The sequence below is a fragment of the Oryctolagus cuniculus genome, chromosome 5 (genome assembly GCF_964237555.1).
Source record: "Oryctolagus cuniculus chromosome 5, mOryCun1.1, whole genome shotgun sequence".
NCBI lineage: Eukaryota > Metazoa > Chordata > Mammalia > Lagomorpha > Leporidae > Oryctolagus > Oryctolagus cuniculus.
The window spans coordinates 116,547,317-116,564,739 of NC_091436.1; the positions used below are offsets into that span (position 1 = coordinate 116,547,317).

The window sequence follows — 17,423 nt, forward strand, 5'->3', positions numbered from 1 at the left end:
AAAGCAGTGGAAGATGGCCCAAGTCCTTGAACCCCTGCACCTATGTGGCATACCTGGAGGAAGCTCCTGGCTCCTGGCTCCTGGCTTTGGATCGACGCAGCTCCAGCTGTTGTGGCCACCTAGGGAGTAAATCAGTGGATGGAAGACCTCTCTCAGCCTTTGCCTCTCTAACTTTGCCTTTCAAATCTTAAAAAAAAAAAAAAAAACAACAACAACAACAACAACAAAACATTTCATTTTCCCCCCACTTTCAAAATAAGTGAAAACTTATTTTCCAAAGGACAAGGAAGGAGCAAAGCTCAAACATTGTACACTGGGTGCCCAGGCCTCCATGCCGCCTCTCCCATCCCAGGCTCTGCACATGTATGGGCTGGTCTGAGTGTGATTCAAGGTCTACGTCTACAGCATGCAGAGACACCTGCACTTAATGAACGTTTTCCTGATTTAGGTCTCCTCCTTTTTCCCTTGGCAGGGTGATATCTGGCCCGTCTAGGGAAAAGGTTAACATTTCTAGTCATCAAAGAAGTTCTTTCTGCAACAGCCAGGGCAGAGGAATTCACATAGGCGGTCATGGTTTACTTTAGGGAATGGCATCGCCTGAATCAGGGCACTTAGCAGCCTGGAGTCATCAGAGTTTGAAACTTAAGAAGGATTTTAGGGGTGGGCCCTCACTTGCAAATGCACAGAGCTCTTGCTTATTGCTGCACCCCACTTTCACTGCCTGGGTCCTGCATGTATAACGAATAGGCTTGTCCAGCCGAATGCACAGAGCTAACTGGGCCCGCCTCTCCTGATTTGTCCACTGGCTTTTTCTTCACATAGCATATTCTTAAATCACTTTCCACTCATTCCTTTGGAATTGCTTGTCTTTTTTTTTTTTTCTTTTTACCATGTGTTGCTCAAGTATTAAAATTGTAACTCGGCTGGTAAGAAAGGTTAGCACCAGAGGCAGGCATTTGGTGCAGTGGTTAAGATGCTGTTTCGAGTGCCCGGGTTTGAATCTAATTCCAGCTTTTTGCTAAGCACACCCTGGGAGGCAGCAGGTGATGATGGCTAAAATACTTGAGTCCCCGTGCAAGGGACACAGACACTGGTGGTGATCGAGACCGCTCCAGCTCACAAAGCGAATTTGTTAGATGAGACTTCCAGACCCAGGACAGGCAGGGCCTGCACTCCGCCCCTTATAAGCAGGAAGCAGCTATAGGAGATAAGATGATTCTGTGCCCTTCAACATCCCTTGGGACTAAGGGAATGGAGTCTCTGAGGGGGGAATGTTGTCGCAAGCATGCAGGATAAAATTGATCAAGGAGAACACCACGCCTTCACCATGCCCACTGTGTGACCTCATTCCCCTACCCGACCACATCTGTGCCGCAACCTGCCAATCAGACTAATTAACCACTCCCCTTTGGAAGTGGATTAAAGGCCTGGAACACAGTGGGCCTGGCCTTTTTCCTTTTGCCCTGGATCCACTTGATGCCCTGCACTTCCAGGGTGTGTGGCCTTCAGGCCACTGGCCCCATGCTTTCTGGCCTGTATGTTCCTCCACTTGGCTGGCTCCTGGTGCTCAGTATGAATCTAGATTTCCCTCTCTCTTTTAGATGGAGCCCTCACCCTCCTATGCATTTCTCTCACTGAATAAAAAGCTTAAAACTTAAAAACAAAAAATTTGAGTCCTTGCCACCCATGTGGGAGACCCAAATCAAATTTCAGGCTCCTGGCTTTGGACCAGCAGATGGAAGATCTCTGTTCGTCTCTGTCTCTCCCTCTTTCTGTCGCTCTGCCTTTCAAACATAAATAAATATTTTTTTTCTTAAGACAAACTTTGGAAGCTGTCACGGCCAGGGGCTCCCATGTCCCACATTTGCTTCCCAAGGTTTATACACCTCTGCAGGATGTGGACAAGGCCCCACAGGGACTCTGCAGGGGCTCCCTGTGTTATGTGGGACTGACCTGTGGTACTGTGTTCCCCGCCAGGCATGAACATAAAGCATCATCAGTTCTAGCTCTGTTCATGACTCGCCCCTAGGGAGATGTTCTTTCCTCATTCATCCACCCAAGGGTGCGTCTTTTCTAATTCACAAAAAAGCATCTGTGTTGGCTGGAAGGGGCCCTGCTTACATCCAAGTCGCGCCAGTGTCCTCCTTTGCTCCCTCCTCACTAATCAGAGGTCAAGAGGACAGGCAGTTAACCTAGATGACCCGGAATGACCATGTAAGATATACTGCAAATGCTCGATGAATCGCCATTTAAGACCAATGTTTTCGGCCAGCGCTGTGGCTCACTAGGCTAATCCTCCGCCTTGTGGCGCCGGCACACCGGGTTCTAGTCCCGGTCGGGGCGCCGGATTCTGTCCTGGTTGCCCCTCTTCCAGGCCAGCTCTCTGCTGTGGCCAGGGAGTGCAGTGGAGGATGGCCCAAGTCCTTGGGCCCTGCACCCCATGGGAGACCAGGAGAAGTACCTGGCTCCTACCATCAGATCAGCGCGTTGTGCCGGCTGCAGCGCGCTGGCCGTGGCAGCCATTGGAGGGTGAACCAACGGCAAAGGAAGACCTTTCTCTCTGTCTCTCTCTCTCACTGTCCACTCTGCCTGTAAAAAAAAAAAAGAAAAGAAAAGAAAAGAAAACAATGCTTTCATAACAAATGGATAGCAGCCAGAGAGCAGTCCCTGAACAAATTTTACTTGAGTTCTCCTGACCGAGAGCCTGTCTTGGCCAAGTTAGAGACCAACATGCAAACCAGTTGGAACATTCTTGGTGGCTCCCTGCCAGCTGGCCAGCTCCAGCAAAAGGCCATGGAAAACTCCTTGCATCCTTGTTGTCAGAGAATCTCTCCAGGCTCGTGGGCTCCACCTTCTGGCTTGCTGCTTCCCCTTGCCTGCTCCTTTCAGTCTTATACCAGTGGTTCTCAACTCTCTCCCCAGCCCTGGCTATTTGACAATGCCTGGGGACATTTTTGGTTGTAACTAACTGGGAAAGGGTAGCTATTGACATCTGATGGGTGCAGTCCAAGGATGCTGCTAGCCTTCCTCCATTGCACAGGACGGGCCCACACAACAGAGAATCATCTCGTCCAGATGCCAACAGAGCCCAAACGGAGAGATCCCTGCTGCAAGCCCTTCACTTGCATCCCTGTTCCTGGATCTGGCTCTCACTTTTTATTGATGCTTGGGGTTGATGCGTCCCCATCTCTAATATTGAATCTACTCTTATCCTAGCTGTAGATGTCATGTTCCTTTTTGCTCCACATCCCTGAAGCCGCTGAACATAGATGAGGCTGCCCTCGCCTCTCTGAGTTCACAATAAGTTCTTTAAGTCTCCAAGTTCACATTAAGTTCTTTAAAACACTGTCTGGGTTCTGAGATGACCTCAGGCCATTCCTGTGGCTTTGCCTTGTACCTCCTATCCCTGAAAGTCAAGTGAGGCCCCGAAGGGCCAGTGTAGTTCATGGTAATACATTCTTACCTTTCAAAGTGTGCGGTTTTAGGCGCTGAGTTCTGTTTTGTTTGTTATGAAACAGAAAAAGACATCCCCAAACTAAACATTTGCTCTTTGCTCCCTTTCACTAAAGATTAAGATGTTCCTAACGCTGTTGACTAGTGGTGTCCTATTTTTGTTCTTGTAATGTATCTGTTCTCTTCTTTGCTGCCAGTTACCATAGGCTGTTTTAAGTTAGCTAAAAAACCTGAATAGCAACACTGAATACTGTAGAAATGCACTTTGCTCAGTAATACTTGAGTTGTTGCAATATTTGATTATCCATTTGGTTGTTACAGAAAAATTCTTAACTGTAATTGATGGTTGTTGCCGTAATAGTATATTGCCTGTATTTCTACCTCTAGTCATAGGCTTTATGTGCTGGATTTTAATATCCTTGAGCCTGGGCAAGTGCACAAGTCTTTTTAAAAGAAACATGGTTTACTTGCACAAAACTGATCAGTTTTGAGAGATCGTTAATGCCCTTGAAGTGGTTTTTGTGGGTGTGAAACAAATGGTGAGAATTTCAATTGGTCCCTCTTATTATAGTATTGAAATTAAGTCTACTTAATTTAACAAGTCATGTTCATGCCCTGATTTTATATACTTGTATCTATCAATAAACATTGTGATACTTGAAAAAAAATTAAAAAAATTAAAAAGTCAACCCTTCTATCTCTTTGTGCATCTTGCTTCCCATCTGAAGCCTAATTATTTCAACTTTTGTGACATCTTCTGGTTTCTCAACACCATCAATAGTTCTTTAAACTTTATCCATAGGGTAAACAGAACAATGCCATCCATCCCAAAACCTCCACGTCCTCATTCCCAGAAATGTGTGTGTGTGTGTTAATTCAATCACACAAATATTCATTTATACAGTAAGGAAAAATGTGGGGAGCAACTCGGACTATACTGTTACTGGAATTAAGACTTATTCTATGCATCTGCTCTCCCTCTGTGGGGAGCAATCCTGACTAGACTAAGTTACTCGAATTAGGACTTATTCTATGCATCTGCTCTCCCACAATATGGCGCTGGGAGAGAAGTAAACAGCTTCCGCACAGCTGCCTCCAGTTCAACCAATTAACTGTAGGACTTGCTCCTGATTGGAGAGCAGCGTACTCAGCCGAGTTGGGATTGGCGGAGGAGGACTATAAAGGAGGGGAGAGACGACATGCACCAGGAACATCTATGGGGAACATCTAAGGGAACCCGTGCAGCCCCCGAGAAAGCCGGCCGGCGGTGTGCCGCTCCCCTGCGGAAGTGGGGAATGCGGCCAGGGGGAACTGCCCTTCCACGGAGGTGGAAGGGATAGTAGCCAACCCGGGAAGAACCAGCAGCAGACCCGGGGAGGGCCGAGCAGACGAAAGAACAGCGCAGGGTCCTGTGTCGTTCCTCCACGAAGAGGGGGAGCGACATAATGGTGCCGTGACTGGGATATGAAGCCTAGGCAGGGTTTAGTGTCGTTCCTCCACGAAGAGGGGGAGCGACATAATGGTGCCGTGACTCGGATAGGAAACCTAGGACGGATATGAAACTTAGGAGGGAAGAAATGACTCGGATAGGAAACCTAGAACGGATAGGAAACCTAAGAGGGAAGAAACGGGAAGAAGTGGGAAAATACCGGAGAGAGAGACTAGTAAACAGCCTAGGTGCCGGAAGAAGCTATTGAAAGCCTAGGCAGAGACTCGGATATGGACTGTGGGAAAGAAGTTAGGATTTAAAGTGAAAGCAAGAAGAAACTTAGACTCAGATACGGACTGCAGGTTGAAAGTGAAAGTGAAACCTATAAGAAACTTAGACTTGGATACGGACTGTGGGGAGAAGCCAGGAGAAATGAGAGGAATATTGTTGGAAGAAAACTTAAGGAAACATACCGGGTAGAGAAAAACGTTAGGGAGGATGAAGCCGCGAGTGCAGGCCGAGGCGGAGATATAAGCCACCTTGGAATTCTTCAAGTCACCCCGGGGAGCAAGAGGCGAAGATCTGGAACCAGAGGCAGAGACGTGGGCCGCCAGGTTGGAATTCGCCAGGTTAGTCCGGGGAACTTGGACTGAATGCCGGTGGTGGCGGAAACATTCGCGGAAGCCGCCGCGTGCAGAGAGAGCACGGGGCGTGAATAGATGGGGAACGCAGGGGCTGGCGCGAGGCCGTGGTGCGGGCGCGAAGTGCGTGGAGACTGCGGAGCGTGCGCGCAGAGCCGGGAACCCGCCGGCGGGGCGAGGCGCCGGGAAGCCGCGCAGAGCCGTGAAGCCGCCGCGGGGCGGGCGCCGGCGGGGCGAGGCGCCGGGAAGCCGCGCAGAGCCGTGAAGCCGCCGCGGGGCGGGCGCCGGCGGGGCGAGGCGCCGGGAAGCCGCGCAGAGCCATGAAGCTGCCGCGGGGCGAGGTGCCGAGAAGCAGCCTCGGGGCGAGCGCCGCCGGAAAGCTGCAGGGATAAGAGAAACAGAAGTTTTAGAAGTAAAGTGAGAGAAATAGGAATGCTGGAAGATAGAAGTAAAATGGGAGAAATAGGAATGCCCGGAGATAGAGAAATAGAGAAATAGAAAGGCCTCCCTACAACACTGCAATGTGAGAGCTTGGATTCGGTCTGCCTGATTAAGTGAGGCGATGAGCACCTGGGCGGCTAGCAGCTTATGCGCCGCAGGTCACCGAAGACAGGCACGAATTAACATCAGTAAGGCTTCCCCACAATACAACAATGAGAAAGCTTGGATTCGGTCTGCCTAATTAAGGCGGTAAGCGCCAGCAAGCAGCTCGACCAGAGTATGAGCTGCAGGTCACCGAAGATAGGCACGAACCAACACTAATAAGTCTCCCCCACAATATGGCAATGAGAAGGCTTGGATTTGGTTTGCCTGATAGGGCTTGTAAGCCCCTGCAGGCAGAGCAGAGCATGCGCTGCAGGGCACCGAACACAGGCACGCATCAGCGCCTAAAAACCTCCTCACAACATGGCGAAGAGAGGACCCGGATTCGGTTTGCCTGATTGATAGGACTTGTAAGAACCTGTGGCAACTCTAGCAAGCAGAGCAGAGTGTGTGCCGCGGGACACCGAAGACAGGCGCGTATCAACGCCAAAAAATAAAAAGAAAGGGGGATCTGTGGGGAGCAACTCGGACTATACTGTTACTGGAATTAAGACTTATTCTATGCATCTGCTCTCCCTCTGTGGGGAGCAATCCTGACTAGACTAAGTTACTCGAATTAGGACTTATTCTATGCATCTGCTCTCCCACAATATGGCGCTGGGAGAGAAGTAAACAGCTTCCGCACAGCTGCCTCCAGTTCAACCAATTAACTGTAGGACTTGCTCCTGATTGGAGAGCAGCGTACTCAGCCGAGTTGGGATTGGCGGAGGAGGACTATAAAGGAGGGGAGAGACGACATGCACCAGGAACATCTATGGGGAACATCTAAGGGAACCCGTGCAGCCCCCGAGAAAGCCGGCCGGCGGTGTGCCGCTCCCCTGCGGAAGTGGGGAATGCGGCCAGGGGGAACTGCCCTTCCACGGAGGTGGAAGGGATAGTAGCCAACCCGGGAAGAACCAGCAGCAGACCCGGGGAGGGCCGAGCAGACGAAAGAACAGCGCAGGGTCCTGTGTCGTTCCTCCACGAAGAGGGGGAGCGACATAATGGTGCCGTGACTGGGATATGAAGCCTAGGCAGGGTTTAGTGTCGTTCCTCCACGAAGAGGGGGAGCGACAGAAAAACCTCCTCATCTTCTTCTCATCCAAGGCACCATGAGGCCCTGCCACAAACACCCACCCAGCTTGTGTGCTCCACACACCACTGTCCTGGAAGGGGCAACCACTGCTGCTCCCCATTCATCCAGGAAACGAGGGACGGGAAACGCAGGGCAGGGAGGGGAGCCAGTGTGTGTGTCCGAGCCCTCGCCGCCCTACCATGCTCTCCTGCTGGGGCTCACCGTGAATTCGGGGATCTCTTTGTTCTCACGCCCACTTCCCACCTGGGCCATCTTCAGGCCACACCAATGGAGTTGGTGACTAAGGTTCTCTCTAGGCTGGATGTGACTTTGATGGGCTTTAGGTGACAGCCAGTGGGAGAAGGCTGGCTGTTTCTGGTAGAAAAATGCCCCAAATTCAATTGTTCCTGTGGGAAAAAGAAAAAAAGGCATGCACCTGTGCACACAACCCACACAGCACAAACAGCTCACTCCATGCACACAGCCGGGTTCCTCCCAAGCCAGAGTCCCTCCGCCTCCCCATCTGGCCTCAGACCTGATGACCTAAGGATGGGCCTGCCTCACTTCCTGGACGCCACACATCGTGCTCCTGTCCAGAGGTGGCCGCCACTTGGGAAAGACTCTAAGAGGAGCAGGACTACTGCGGCTGAGAGGCAGCCTCTACCGACCCTCCAGGCAGGGGAGGAGAGGGGCCCTAGGCATTGCTCAGAACCCACACCAGTGAAGGGAAGACAATGACCGGTATTGAGGCCTTCCTGGGCCTGGGGAAGTCATGTACCCTCTTCTGCCCCACGCCACGGCTTGCACTTGCTCTGGCTCTCTGCAGAACCCACTTTTCCAAGGATGAACACAAAAACGGCTTGACCTTGGGAAGGAAGCCAAGGTATGTAGGACATTTAACTTACCAGGTGAGGTAGCCTACAAGCAGGAGGAGCAGCAGGACCCCACTCTGGCAGGTGGACAACGAAGGTCCTGGTGGCAAATCGAGGGGCACCTTGTGTGGGTCAGATGGGAGCCCAGGAAAGCAGGGGCTGTGAAACCCCCCACGATCCTGCCAGGGGCAGCTAAAGGATGTGCTGCTTCAAGGTTATCAAGAGGGAAGGATGGCTGGGCACGCGTGGGCTCCCAGGTGGCAATGTCTCAGAAGATTGGCACCAGCAGCAGCAGCGGCTGGGCCTAAGAGGGCTCTCAGACAAAAAGCCATGCTGAGCCCCAGGGCATGGGCACCAACAGGGGCTCCCTCTGCTCTGCTGGGGAGGGGCCCTCACGTGTACATAGAAAGCAGGTGCTCCAGGGAAGCCCTCCTCTAGCCCCAGACCCGGCTGTACTGCCCTCGTGGGTGGATATTCCCTCTTTGCCTTTCTGACAGATGTGTGAAGATGAAGGGGGAGATTCATACAAGCTTTTTCTTCCACAATTAAACTTTAAAAAAAAGAAACAAATGGTGAGAATTTGAATTGGTCCCTCTTATTATAGTATTGAAATTAAGTCTACTTAATTTAACAAGTCATGTTCATGCCCTTGGGGTTGGCGCTGTGGCACAGCAGGTTAAAGTCCTGGCCTGCAGTGCCAGCATCCCATATGGGCATCGGTTCTAGTCCCGGCTGCTCTTCTTCCAATCCAGCTCTCTGCTATGGCCTGGGAAAGCAGTAGAAGATGGCCCAAGTCCTTGGACCCCTGCACCTGCGTGGGAGACCCAGAAGAAGCTCCTGGCTCCTGGCTCCTGGCTTCCGATTGGCGCAGCTCCAGCCATTACGGCCAATTGAGGAGTGAACCATCGGATGGAAGACCTTTCTCTCTGCTCTCCTCTCTGTGTAACTCTGACTTTCAAATAAATAAATAAATCTTTAAAAAATAGTCTCAGAAGAGAATGAGGAGGAGCAAACACCACACATTTTTTGGAACTCGGACACCCAGAGACAGGCAGGCAAGCAGACCCTCGTCCACACCCAGGCTCTACGACCCCTTGCAGCCATCATTGCCTGATCTCCCTGCTAGTCTCACACCCCTCGGGCTGGATGGGGGTGTGGTAATAAGCAGGTGACCTGCAGATACACCCTAAATACGTTTCCAACTCTCAAACCAAGACTCAAAGGAGGGGGTGAGGGACTTTGCATATTCTTGTATCTTTGGCAGACAGCTGTTCTAGCCTGGCTCAAGCTTCCTGGAGAGAGCCACAGCTCAACCCGCTTGGAAGCCACAGGGGCCAGTGAGGCCGCCAGCCCCGGAGAGCAGCAGCCACAGCAGCCATGCAGCCTCGGCTCCCGAGGGGCTGCCCCATGCCCAGCTCCTCTCCAACAACTGAGCATCCTGCAGGGGTGGGCTGCGGGGGCAGGGAGGTCCTCTAATCTCCACCTAAATGTGGTTTCCAAGATCAAGTAGGCAGTGACTGAGGCCCGTCCTGTGACATAGTCCCCACCTGGAGCTGTGTTTCCGTGCTTCTATCAGCTCAGCCTTCACTAACAGGCTAACTGGAGGGGACACAGGGAAAGGAGTTGTGTGACAACAGAGAACCACGGGACACCTGCTGGTGAGCTGCACCGACATCAAGTGCGTGCACGTAGCCCGCGCATGGACAGCACAGGGGCCCTCTTCCCAGAGTGAGTGGGGAGCCACTGTGTGAAGAGCCCAGAAGAGCAGTAGGCAGGGCAGCACAGCTCTGCCAAGAGAACCATGGAAAGAAATCCATCTGAACTGTTGCAAGTGTGTGCGGAAGGACGCCTCTCGGCCTCAGCAACCCCACGTCACCAAGAGCTGTCCTCGAGGCTTCCTCTGCTGGCCACACAGGGGAGTCTGGGCTTCAGAGAGGTTCTGATGCTAACACGCCTCAGGGTTGCTGAATACAAATGTCAAAGGTGTAAATCACAGAAGTTTAAAGAGAAGGAGGAGGAAGGGTGATAACTCATTGGCGGATGCCATGAGAAACAGAAGGGGTCAGACTTCCGGAGCCACGCGGCATGGCAGCCACGCTCAGTCGGGATCGACTCTGCAGTCCCAAACAGGCGACACGGTTTTCACCCTGCACATATCCAGAGCAAGCACTATTCTATGAAGAGTACATTATCCCTTATTTAAAAAATAAAAGTGGGAAAGGGGAAAAATTAACAGGTGCTCAAAACTACAACCTCTCTGTAGGCAAAATAATTTTTGTTTAGAAAGATGGCACACACACCCCCCCTTTAAACACTTTTCTCCTTCCCGGGTGACCTAATGACTTGTTGGGCTGACACCTAATGAACAAAACTCAAAGTGGCTGCATGGTTTCACTCACACATGCATACTGCGTTTACTCAAAATTGGTCTGTTCTGCTTCCTCCTCTTCTTCCAGGATGAGGGGCACAGCCAGGGATCCGTGCTATGTGGTCTGCAATCCCCCAAAGTCAGGCCTTCTGTCTTTTGTTATTTTTTCTTCTTGCTGATGCCCGTTTAAGACTGGCTGAAGGGGGAAGGCCCGTGGGGCCCCTGACTGTAAGTCACTACTATTAAGTTGTTCGCGTGACTGCTGGGGGAGAGATTTACAGAGTCTATTCTGATTTTGCTCGGTTTGGTCAAGTGTTTTTGCTGATCGAGTCGAACTCGGAACACCCAGGGTCTTTTAAGTTGTTCTCATTTGATTTGTTGGCTCCTTTGGGGAGAGGCAAATGGGTTGGAGCTTCCTTCTACCTTGCGATGTGGCTGTGTGTTGAACTCTGTTTCAAAAGATGACAGCTGCTGTGTTACTCCTAAAAGTCCACCCACCTCCACCCTGAGTATCACCCAGATGACATCGCCATAGTAGAGCCCTGTAGCAGTGCTTGTCCCCACTCTCCCTGATACATTCCTGTCTGCTTGGGGCTGCACACCTGGCCGCTGACATCTGCAGTCTCTTGGTGCTCTAGCGATCTCACTGTCACCATGTTCACGTGTCCAGATTGGTCTCCCCCCACATACTTGAGATAAACCCCGGGAGGCCAGGCTTCTGCCTCAGGATTCTGGATTCCCCTGTTTTTATAAACTGAGTATCAGGAGGAATTGACTCCCCTGCTCCTATGGTGACATCTTCAACAAAGGACATGGAGGGCACACTGATATTTGGGCTTTCAAAGTCATAATAGGCTTCAATTGCTGCTTGCAGGTTCCAGGTGGTCATTTCCAGGAAGAAGCCGCAGCCTCTGGAACTCGGAGATGAACAGTCCCTGTTGGTGTTGCCCAGCCAGCTGGGCATCAGCTCGGGGTCCAGGTCCACGTCCATGACCTCCATGGTGGGGCCGGACACTCACTTCCTGACCTCCTTACAACTGAGCTGCCGCCACCACGGCTGCAGGGCCTGGCCCAGGGACTGGGAGGAGACTGTTGGTGGCAGGTGCTATAACCCCGCTCCTTTGAAGTAGGCCCCGGGCCTCTCACTGCCTCGTGGGGTAAACCCACTCAGCCACTCACTCACTCTCACACTCCCTCCCCTCCTCCCCCCCCCCCCCCCCAGCATCGACACCGCCTCTCGCTTTGCTGTTGCCTCCACCTCCATTCCCAAAATTTGTAAATACGTTTCCTTGCATAGTGGAGAGGACTGTGTAGATGTGACGAGACAGGGAGAGTATCCTAGATTATGCAGGGGGACCCAATGTAACCCCATGGGTCTTTAAAAGGGGTGAACCTTGGGGCTGGCATGTGGCATAGTGCGTTAAGCTACCTCCTGCAATGCGGGCATCCCATATGGGCACTGGTTCATGTCCCAGCTGCTCCACTTCTGATCCGGCTCCCTGCTAATAGCCTGGGAAAGCAATGGAAGAGGACCCAAAGTACTTGGGCCCCTGCCACACACATGGGAGACTTGGATGAAGCCCCTGGCTCCTGTCTTCAGCCTGGCCCAGTGCTGGCTGTTGTGGCCATCTAGAGAATGAACCAGCAGAAGAAAGATTCTCTGTCTCTGTCTCTCTATCTCTGTGTGTGTGTGTGTGTGTGTGTGTGCATCTCCCTCTCTCTCTCTAATTACTCTGCATTTCTAATAGAAATCTTTTTTTAAAGGGTGGGAGGAGACCCTTTCCCAGATGTGTCAGAGCTGGATGTGACCATGGAAGACAGGTTGGAGACAAACAACTATTGTTGGCTGTGAAGATGCAGGAAGGGGTCCAGTAGCCAAGGAATGTGGGCTGCCTCTAGAAACTGGAAAGAGCTGGAGATTCTCCCCTGGGGTCCCCAGAACAGAGTGCAGCCAATGAATTTGAGATCAATGAGACTCAGGTTTGAGACATTGCAATGGTTTGAGACCAGTGAGACTCCAGTTGGACTTCTGACTTCCAGAGTTCTTAAGATAACACATCTGTCATTGTCTTTTTTTTTTTTTTTTTGGACAGGCAGAGTTTAGACAGTGAGAGAAAGAGAGAGAGAAAGGTCTTCCTTCCGTTGGTTCACCCCTGAAATGGCCACTAAGGCAGGCATGCTGCGCCGATCTGAAGCCAGAAGCCAGGTGCTACCTCCTGGTCTCCCATGCGGGTTCAGGGCCCAAGCACTGGGCCATCCTCCACTGCCTTCCTGGCCCACAGCAGGGAGCTGGCCTGGAAGAGGAGCAACCAGGACAGAACCGGTGCCCCGACCAGGACTAGAATCCGGGGTGCTGGCACCACAGGCGGAGGATTAGCCTAGTGAGCCGCGACACTGGCCTGTCATTGTCTTTTTAAACCACCAAGTTTGTAGTCATTTATTACTGCACAGAAGAAATGAATGAAATCCATATTTTTCCATTCTTCATATTCATGAATGTGTCTTTTTCTCCTCTAGAAAGTATTCTTGATTTCATCTTAAATGTTTCATTTCCCTTATCTTCCATTAGCAAAGATCTTTCCAGACATCCCTTCCTGACTTTTCCAGGAGCTGTGAAATTGCAAGGTTTTTATTTGTTAGCATGTGCCTTGTGACTGCTTATAGATCGCATTTTGTAAATAAGAACAGGACACTCCAGAGAGGCCAATGGGCTTGTCAAGTTCACACAGTTACTAGATGGAAGACAAAAGACGAGTACCACACCTAGGCCTTGACCACCATGTGCTCTATTTATCACTTCCTTCCCCTTCAGAACAAAAATTAAAAAGTAGAACAACTTGGTTTTTTTTCTTTGTTTTGGAGCTCTGAGACATTCCTAGAGTTGACATAGTATATGCTGAGGCTTCCTGCAGAAAGTCCTGGAGAACTTAGTTCAGTGACGAACTCCAGGAACATGTTTAATCGGCTTCTGTGCTCAGATAAGCTTGGGGAATGCAGCATGGTTATCCCTGCCTTGGGAAGTTGTACACCCAAGCTTAATAAAACTTCTTGGGAGTTCTGTAATAGAGAAACACGTACTAAGCCAGAGTTTGCTCTTTTCATGTAACACCCATATACACGCAGCAAGAAAGGCTGGTGTGGACAGTCCTTCCATGTCTTGTCTTTTCTGTGTGGTTTGCTTAGCACTGTGAGTGTGCTTGACCTGATCGTGCAGTGTGGGATCCTCTGGGAGTTGAGCAGGTGAGTGCCAGCACAGAGCCATCAGTTATCAGCCGTTCTCTCTTGCTTCCTCATTAGCAGAACCCACTTTAGTTAAGTCAGTGAGTGCTAAGCTAAATGTACTCAATTTCTCAGACTCCTTTGAAGTTAGGTGTGGTCGTGTGACATGATTCTGGCCAATGAGATGGGAACAGAAGTCTGCGGAGACACTCTCAGAAAAGTTCACACATGCATTTCTTCATCTTTCTTCTTCCTGCCCACAGTGCAGAGGCCCCATGTGGAGGTCCAGCAGCCATCTTGTGACCATGAGGGCAAAGGCCATTTACCAAGAAAGGCAGGACACTAGTTTGCAAGAGCGTAGGCACCTGATGACAGGAAGTCATTTGCCATTCTTGGGGCAGCCTCTAGGCTCTTTCAGAGCATGTGAGAAACAAACTGCCCTGCAGTTAAGTTCCTGTGGCCAAGTTTTTGCCAAGTCACCAAATTCAGTGGATCTCAAAGTGTAGCCCCCAGACCAGAAGTCTCCATACCACCAAGGAACTTACTAGAAGTGCACATCCTGAGGCTTCATCACAAACTTTACTGAATATGGACTCCAGAGGTCAGGCCCAGTGACATGTTTCAGCAAGTCCTCCTGGTGGTCCTTGAATACACTCGAGTTTCTGAATGTTTGACCTAGGTCACACCTGTCAACCTTCAGTGAATTTAAACCCAAGGCAGGGGTGGGCACTTAGCCTAGCAGTTAAGATACTGGTTATGATACCTGCAACATATATTGGAGTGCCTGGGTTCAATTCCTGCCTCCAGTTCCTGATTCCAGCTTCCTACTAATGAGCACTTGGGAAAGGCTCAAGTTATTGGATTATTGGGTTTGTGCCATCTACACTGGAGACTTGAGTTGAGTTTCTGGCTCTCAGCTTTGGCTCTGGCCCAGTCTTGGCCATTCTGAGGAGTGAACTAGCAGATGGGAGCTCTCTGTCTTTCTGCCTCTCCAAATAAACAAATAAATAGTTTCAAACCCAAGTTCCAGGCTCCTGGCTTTAGCCTGGTCCAGCCCTGGCAATGCAGGCATTTGGAGAGTGAACCAAGAGATGGAAAAGCTCTCTTTCTTCCCTCTTTCTGTCTGCCTCCCTCTCAAATAAGAACGGAAAAAATTTTTAAATATATTAAAAAACAAATAGTTGAGTTTGGGCAACAAGGCCCATATCCACAGCTAACAAAGCATGGTTTCTGTGGGAGGAAGTGTCCTGCTGTGTCTTCAAAGTCTCACAGATATAGAAGTGAAGATAACAAAGATGCAAGTGGGAGCTGCCAGCACTCAAAGGGTGTGGTTGATCCTGGTTCATGTAGAGTACCAAGGGACATTGCAATTTTTATGGGAAGGTTTCCCTTTAGTTTTTCTGAGATACTTCCCTGTGGGTTGCCTCCAACTCTGGTCATAAAGCAACTAAACCAGAGTATAAATAAGACTTGTTTATATCTAAGAATTTGCACATGCATATACAAGACTGGGGATGGGGCCAGTAGTGTGGCATAGTAGGTTAAGCATCTGCCTGTGGCTCTGGCATTTCATATAGGCGCTGGTTCAAATCCCAGCTGCTCCATTTATGATTCAGCTCCCTGTTGATGGCCTGGGAAAGCAATGGAAGATGGTCCAAGTGTTTGGGCTTCTGCACCCAAGTAGAAGACAGGGAAGAAGCTCCTGGTTCATGGCTTTGGATCTGCTCAGCTCTGGCCATTGCGGCCATTTGAACCAGTGAATGGAAAACTTCTCTCTGTGTCTCTCTGTCTCTCTGTGTCTCTCTCTCTCTCTCTGTAACTCTCTCTCTCTCTCAAGTAAATAAATAAATCTTTTTAAAAAAAAGATTGGGGAGGTTGTAGTTTTAAATGACCATGGTGTCTGGCAATGTTATGAGAATGCTTCAGGATGTACGAGGATCCCATTCCCAACATGTGATCTCCAAACTATTCCATCCCTAGGTGACTGTTTTCTCTGAAATAGCCAATGGTTAATACGCATTCATTTTCCAAAGAGGGTGCTCACACACTTTTGTTAAATCCTCATGAGAGTCCTAGAAGGCCACTATATGTAGTGGACATTTGTTAGACTCTTGGAAGCATAAGGTACCTGATCCTCTGCTTCCTATTCCTGGGTTCTGTGGAGGCTTCAGGACCCAGAGGCAGGTGTCAGTAACTCAGCAGCAGAGGTGGTGCTGAGAGTTTAGCTCTGCAACAACACCTGCTGTCCAGTGGAGGTAAAGTCAACATCAATTTCCTTACCAGAACAATCCTGCAGCTTTCACCTTGCATGATTTTTCTTGCTCCCTGGCTTCCCTTGGTTTCTGCGCGGCCTCTGCACCTGATTCAGACAGCCTTCCCCTTTATTGTGTGAATTGCCTAAAATTCTTCCAGAAGCTGCTGTTTACCCAGGCAAGCCAGAGTCATTTTCTGTTGGTTGCAACAGAACATTGTGTCTGACTAACCCAATAGTATTGCCATGTTTTTCAGATAAAGAAACTGATACACAGAGGTTAAGAAATCCACCAAATGGAACTTCCCAGCCTCCAAGATGGTCCCCAGTGAGCCTCACCTCTTAGTTTCCACACCCTTATGTAGTCTGTGTAGAGTACTGCCAGAAGGGATGGTATGTAACTTTTTTTTTATTTATTTACTTATTTGAGAGGTAGAGTTACAGTCAGAGAGAGACAGAGAGAAAGGTCTTCCTTCTCTTGGTTCACTCTCCAAATAGATGCAACAGCCAGAACTGTGCCCATCCGAAGCCAGGAGCCAGGTGCTTTTTCCCAGTCTCCTATGCAGGTACAGGAGCCCAAGGACGTAAGGTCATCTTCCACTGCTTTCCCGGGGCATAGCAGAGAGCTGGATTGGAAGAGGAGCAGCCGGGACTAGAACCAGCACCCATATGGCGGAAGTGCAGGCGGAGGATTAACCTACTGCGCCACGGTGCCAGCCCCGGTATGTGACTTCTAAATCCAGATCGTAATTGCTGCTTCTTTACTGCTTTCTTGGGTTTTTTACTCTGAGCAAAGTCAGAACTGTATCATGGGGACGTATTAATCATGTCTTTTATTTTTTATTCTGGTGTTTTTACAACTGAGACCTTGCTAACCCTGGAGGGACTGCTCCTCTTAGGGCTAGTCAATCCCTAGAGATAGTGAGCAATCATTCTGTGAGGGCCCTTTCCAGCTGCAAACCAACCAATCCAGAGGCCACCTCCCTCACCACCACCATCTACCTTCTGCTCTAGTCACCCTGGGGCCAAGTACTAGACAACTGGGGCCAGCCCATTGCCCAGAGCCTGTTGAGATCGTTCAAACCAGCCAATGGCAAGCCTGGTTACCACCGCCCTTACTCATTCCTTCCCATAGAAACCACAATAAAGGCTCTTACCCACATTTCCCCCTACCCCTCTGCCTCCTGACACACACTGTTGCTCCCTCCTGGGTCCCCTGGGATGTGCCATGCCCCTTCCTCTTGGGAATGTGAATATAATAAACTCTTTTCATTGGCAGTCATCTCCTAATCTGTTGGCCTTACCATACCTAAGTAATAATAACAAAACCTATATTTTAAGACAGAGGATGCTCATGAAGCCCTGTGGAGAAGCCCATGTGGAGAGAGGACCTGAAACCTCCCAGCGCAGCCAGCACCAATTTGTCAGCCATGTGAATGAGCCATCTTGGATCGGATCCACCAGTCCTCATAAAGCCTTGGGATGACAGCAGACACCTGCCTGCAAACTCGTGAGAGGAGAGAGTCTAAGCCA

General features: G+C 50.2%; 1 pseudogene; it reads right to left on the bottom strand.

The window, feature by feature from the left end:
* Positions 1-10,606: 10,606 nt before the first annotated feature.
* On the bottom strand, positions 10,607-11,420 carry LOC100355456 (protein ILRUN pseudogene; annotated as a pseudogene).
* Between the last annotated feature and the right edge of the window lie 6,003 nt (positions 11,421-17,423).